Source organism: Calonectris borealis, chromosome Z (genome assembly GCF_964195595.1).
Source record: "Calonectris borealis chromosome Z, bCalBor7.hap1.2, whole genome shotgun sequence".
Classification (NCBI taxonomy): Eukaryota; Metazoa; Chordata; class Aves; order Procellariiformes; family Procellariidae; genus Calonectris; species Calonectris borealis.
The window spans coordinates 77,375,571-77,381,609 of NC_134352.1; the positions used below are offsets into that span (position 1 = coordinate 77,375,571).

Here is a 6,039-nt window from a genome sequence, read left to right on the forward strand (position 1 = left end):
AACACCCCTGCCCCAAGTTGTTTAAGACCTGGCCAGGGAAACTTCGGGCTTCATAGAGATAATTTTAATCTTTGGAAATTCTAAGAGGCTGGAAGCATGCCACTGTTTGAGCAGGGCACAGAGGGGTGACCAGATACCTGCGGACTACTTTCCTTGATGCCACAGGCAAAATAATGGAAAACTGATAAGGGACTTGATTAATAGAGAATTCAAGGTCAGATACATAGTTAATGCCAGGCAACAGCATTGTGTGGAAAATAAGTCTGTTTAACGAAAGTCTATTTAATTCTTAAAGATTGTTTGGCCAATAAAGGTAACAGTGGGCACATCACAGAATTAAATCGGGGAGTACAACAGAACAAACTCAGCACTCACCATTAGCAGAGCACACACTACACAAATTAACAACTGCCAACATACTCCCCAAAACAGGTCTTTATAGCGATCAGTATCAGGCTCAGATGTGTTGAACTGTCTCAGCAATCTGGAAATAAGTACAAAGTATCTGCAGAGAAAATGTTTTGTGAAAAAGGGTGGAGGAATGGAAAATAACAATGGGGTTAAGGTGGTTGTACAGAGCAATTTCAGATTCTGGTTACACGAAAATACATCACCTTTTTCATACAGCCAAATTACAAGGTGAGAAAACTTGGACCAAAGGCTGCAGGGGGCACCTACAGAGCAAGGTCTGTCTCCAGGCACGCACTGACTCTGAAGGATGATCAAGCAGTCCAACACGAATTCCCAGGATGATGCTGAGACAAGAGACTAATGCAGCCCGTGGATGTTAGGAATTTTAATGGCCTGGGCTGTATGAAGGCTAGACACAATGCTATCATTACCTTTCCTGCTTTCAATGCCGTGAATCAATGAATGGCATCTATACCAGCAGGGCTTGCTTCCACTTGAAATGGCAACCCTTTCAAGTGCAAATGTTGCTGAAGCCTTGCTTTAGCATATTAACACAATGTAACGCATTGGACCCCATTTCTAGTCAGCATTTTTACAAGTTTCACCCCAAGTCTAAATGCAGCAGCAACCCCTGGTATGCCCAAGGGAAACATCTCTTGAGACAACCCCACTTTGCATCCAAGATTTTCAATTGTTCCACCATAACTAGAGAGAATTCCTAATTCCCTGCAAACTCAACTCAAACCTGAAAGTCAAGCTTGGTTTCTTCGTGTGGAGCCTCTCCCTTAGAGTCTGGGTACGACTGGATCACGTCGTCTCTCTGAGGCTACTGGAGTATGTTTTGGAGAAAGGTAGTGCTAGTGATGCAGGTGTCATGGGTTAAGGCTGTAAGAACAGTTTACAGAGAAGAGCAGTATTTTTATGAGACCAAGTGATGTAACTGGGGGAAAAAACAGGCACAAAGAAAATACAAATTTCAGACTAAATAGTGAAAAACTGCTCTGAACTTCAGCTTAGTTGGATTAATTGTCCAATGAGTCTGAGGGGCAAGGGTTGGTAGTCTGGAAAGTAGAAGAGAGTGTTAGCAAGAGGAGGGATGATACGCTGCTGCCCGAACCTGTGAAGAATAGATGGTAACACCAAAGTAGAGCAGACTTCTGAACCAGGAACAGGATGATATTCTTAACACAAATGGCTTCCCCCCACTCCCAAATGTGACTGGCAAGTAGAATGCCAAAGCACCAGAACCGTGGTTTCCAGCCTGTGGTACATGGACTGCAGGCTATTTAAGAAATCTGCAGTAGGTGACTGGGAAAAGCAATCCTGAAGTAAACTTAAACATACAGTCTGGCAGGATTTGCACCTGCCCTGGATTATTCTTTAGTAGTTGGAAAACTGAAAAGGTAGCAAATCCTTCTAACAGCAGATAAAGTCCTGGCACAGGCAGTAGGTAGAATTTGCCTGCCAGGCCTGGTCCAACCTTCACTGTGTTTAGTACAGGGTCTCCTCTTCATGCCTGATGTACTGAGTACTTGGAGCCAGGGTCTGTGTCCCTGAGCCTCCATCAGTTTATTCCTTTAGCTCTCCTCTGGAAGCTTTGGCAGTGGAATATGCCAGTTTCTCATCTATATTTACTCCATGTACAGCAGAGAGGAGTCTACAATGCTCTTGCCCTGGTATCCTTGTTTAATTTTCTCCTATTCCAAATGCTTCTGGGCTGGATTCTGTGCGATATTCGGAGACGCACTCCAGCTGGCACCACACCATCTGACTACAGCATCCGAAGAGCTCTCAGCCTTTGTTGTTGCATGCTGCACATCAAATATCCATCTTCATTAGCAAAGGATTGCCAAGTCATGATGAAAGAATGCTAATAATACTGATTAAATCTGCACAGATTATGGAGCCGCAGACATGTTTGTCACAAAGCTTGTGAAACTTTGTTTAGAGCTATAATTAATTCCCTCCCCCCAATAGTAAGAAAACAAAGTATCAACGGCTGCCTCAAGAAAAGCAACACTACCTGTGCACTGTTTGGTCTGAATTTCAATTTAGCTCTAAAGAACCCTCTATCTTATTGGGAAAAGATGGGAATAGGGAGGTCTTGCTGCTTCCGAGCAGTAGGAACTGTCGTAGCTCCAGGCCATCTATGTAATAAATATCAAGGTCAGTCCAGGACGCAGACCGCTTAAATCTGTCTACTCTGCCTAGGTGGCAGAGGTATGAAAAACACTGATTAATTTTCAGATATTGCTTAGGGTAAAATGAGATTTGATGCCCTATCTACTTACAGGGAGAGTACGGGGTCAAGGGACAGAGGATGAACAAACAGCAGTAAGGGAAGTAAGACCACAGAAAAGGTCAAAAACCATGGGACATATCAGTGGAGGCACCAGGAGCTGAACAAAGAGTCTGCTATCTTCACCACCTTTACCAACCCTGCCTGCTCAGTAGAGCGCTGAGCAGGGACCAATTTCCACATAGGCTAAGTGAGCCCTGCCTTAAAATGCGAGGCCTTACAAAGAAGGGGTGCCAGAAGGGTACAACTGCTACATTTTGGGCAACCAAAGCTGCTGTACAGAATGGGAAAAATGCACAGCAGGAAAAAGCCTAAAGGGAAAAAGTTCTTTTTTTTCCTGGCTCACAACCTGAAACTCCTCTTCCTGGGGAGTCAAGCAACCTTGCTTTCTTGCCATCTGTCCTGTCACCCTTCAGTTTGGGTTGCAAGAAGCTGCACCAAGTGCTCTGACATTCCTCTGCTGTGCCACCCCCTTGCTGTTCTCCGTTAGTCCCTAGCATACTCTCCTTGTTCTTTTCCTCCTGTGGTGCAGCTATCCTTTGTCCTAGGATTTCTCCATGTCAATGGGGTTCCTCCCTGAGTCCAGCCTGGCAAAAGAGTGCAACACTTAAAAGAAGTTAACATTAAATGCAGAATTGGTTCCAATTTCCTGACCGCTCAGGCAATGGTCTCGGCAACTGGAGAGAGAACGTGAAGCAGACTTTTAATTCTCCAGTCATGTGGATTGTTTGGGCTATCAAACAGGTCTGGGATGAAGTCCCCAGGAAAACAGTAACTAGAAAAGGAACAAGGGAGCTCTAGAAAGCCCAGAACCTGTGCCAGCTCAGCTTGAACACTGTCTGAGACTGAGGCACCAAATGTAATGAACATAACCTGGCAACCTGAATAGGCTTTAATCTGTAACATAAACCACTCATAATCAGTCCTGCCAAAACCCTGTGGGGCAGAAAATAAAAGCGACCTTAAAATAAGAAAACCTGAAAAATCAGAGCTCCTGGTTCGAACCGCTCCTTCGGCCAGTGAGAGAGGAATTGAGCCACGATTCTGAGCGTTCACCCTGTTCCTAAACCCACCCCGCCAGTGCTAGTGGTGCGCCCGCGGGCGCTAGGCCTCTGCCTCCCCGCCGCCTAACAGAGCGCCGAGGCGGGGCCGACTGTCACCGCAGAAGCCCTTCCCGGTCGGGCTCCGCCGGCGCGTCAACCCTCCACGAAGCGACCCTAGGAGCGGCTGCGGCCTTCCCCCGGGGCCTCCCGCGGCGACGAGCCAGCGCTGACGCCCCCCAGGGACGGGAAGACCCCGCGGCCCCTCACGGAGACGCTCCCCGCGCCGCCTCCCTCAGCGCAGCCATGGGCGGGACCAACCGCCCTCTTCCGCCGCGCGCGCTTGGGGGGGTTGGAGAGGCGGAGCCGCGGTCACGTGTGGGGGAAGAGGCTGGCTTCCCCCGCCCTGCTCACGTGGTGCCGGGGTAGGCGGAAGGGCCGGTGGATGGGCGCGCGCTGGCGGTGTGTGAGGGGCGAGGCGCGCGGGGGGGGGGTGGGCGGCAGGCGAGCGCGCGGCGTCACGTCACAAGGCGGGGGAGCGGCCTTGCGCGCGCGTGGAGGAGGAGGGGGAGGAGGGGGAGGGGGGAGAGGAGGAGGAGGAGGAGGAGGAGAGCGAGGCGCGGGGCGGTCACGTGACGGTGGTGGGCGCCGCTGCTGCTGCTGCTTTGTGAGCACATTGGGCAGGTACCGCGCGGGGGGGGCCGGGGCCGCGCGCACCCGCGGGGAGCGGGGGGGGGGCTGGAGGGGCGGGGGGGGCTCGTCCCCCTCCCTCACCGCCCGCCCCGCGCGCGCGCGCGGCCGTGAGGGGGGGGCTGGTGGGCCCGCGCGCCCGGGGGAGGCCCCGCGCCCCTCCCCCGCCCAACGGTCCGGGGGCGGCCGTTGCTCCCTCAGCGGCCTGAGGCCCCGGGCCGGGCCCACGGCCCCCCGCCGCCGGGGAGGCGGCGGGGGGCCGTGGGCCCGTCTCGGGGCCGGTTCCCCGTCCCGGTGGAAGCTTTTGTCCGGCGGCGGGTGTCTGCCGGGATCGCCCCTCCCCGCCGGGCCTGCCGCCCCTTCCCGGCCGCGGAGGGGTTAGGGGGGGTGGCGGCGTGTGAGGGGAGGCGGCTCTGCCCTACTTTTCCTGGCGGCCGCCCGGGGGAAGCTTCGCCCTGCCCTAGATTGCCGCCCCCTGCCCCCCCTCCTTAGAGGCGCGGGTAGGGGCCGCTGAGTAGGCCGCGGTTGCGGGCAGCTCCCGCCCTGCTCCAGCCCGGGCTCGTGTGGAGAGGGGGAGCCCACCCGACCCCCGGTGGGTGCCGAGAGAGGTGGGTTAGCTTTCCACCTTGTTCCGTTCTGAGGAGGGGGTCCTGCACCCTATTCTCCTTGTTTCTTCTCTCCTTACACCGGGGGTTTCTCTCCTGACGGGTTTGTGCTGCTGGCTCTGGGGAAAGGGGGGTGCAGCTGGACCCCTCAGAGGACAAGCTGGGCTGGTGGAGGGGGATGTGCCTTTGGGCCCCTTCCTAATCTCCAGTCAGGCCAAAGGAGGGCTGGTAGCACGGGAAGGGAACAAGTGGGTGAATAACTATTGATGTGTGCCTTGTGTAAGGCTTTACTTCCATGTTGTCTTTCCCCATCTCCTTCCCGGATGCTCCCTCGCTGGTGGTGGGGGGGTGGGTAGGACAGCCGTGTCACGGTCACAGCCACAGAATTCACTGACAATAACATCTCGGCAGCAACAGTAGGTTACTTGAGGACATGGCGATGAATGAACCGTTCTCTCTGTTAACCTCTACCTAGTCCTTCCTCACCCCTGGTTATGTATGGTTGCTGAGAACTGGAAGTCAGGGCAGGGCTTTGCTATTGGGCTGGCTTATGTTGCATTTAAAAACAAAAAATAAAGCTCTTCTATGTTTGTGTTTGCTCTTGTTGGTGAAGAAAATTACAGCTGGAAAGTGAACTGGTAGAAACCCTTTTGCAAGAAACTGGAGGTAGGAAGGGACCGGGTGCACCTTTGAGCCTGATGGCAAGGATCTGAACTCTGTGATGTGAAATAGGTTTAAAAATATGTGCTGAAATGTCTGCAGTGCTGTTGAATGCCACCTGGGAGCTGCTCAGGGTGAGCCTGGTTTGAAGCTTCTCTCTTGTAGGTGTGTTAACATCAGGAGCATGAACGTGCAGAGCCCTCTTGGTTGTGTTCAAGGAAGGTGCAGTGTTGTGGAACAGAAGCTTCGGGTTTGGTGTGGAGCTGTGTAAGGGGAAGCTCACCAGGGCCAGCCCGCTTCATCTCTAGCTACCAAGCAGCAGTCGGTCCCTAGT

The 6,039-nt window shown here is 53.0% G+C and overlaps 1 long non-coding RNA gene across 2 annotated transcripts; it reads right to left on the reverse strand.

The window, feature by feature from the left end:
- Window positions 1-443: 443 nt before the first annotated feature.
- On the reverse strand, window positions 444-4,078 carry LOC142075999 (uncharacterized). 2 transcript variants are annotated; one of them, XR_012671070.1, is made up of 3 exons: window positions 3,688-4,078; window positions 615-1,296; window positions 444-484 (listed from the first exon to the last, which is right to left on the reverse strand). It is a non-coding gene; the product is annotated as an uncharacterized LOC142075999 (long non-coding RNA). The 2 variants fall into 2 exon arrangements; XR_012671071.1 differs by having other exon boundaries at window positions 3,672-4,078.
- Window positions 4,079-6,039: the final 1,961 nt, after the last annotated feature.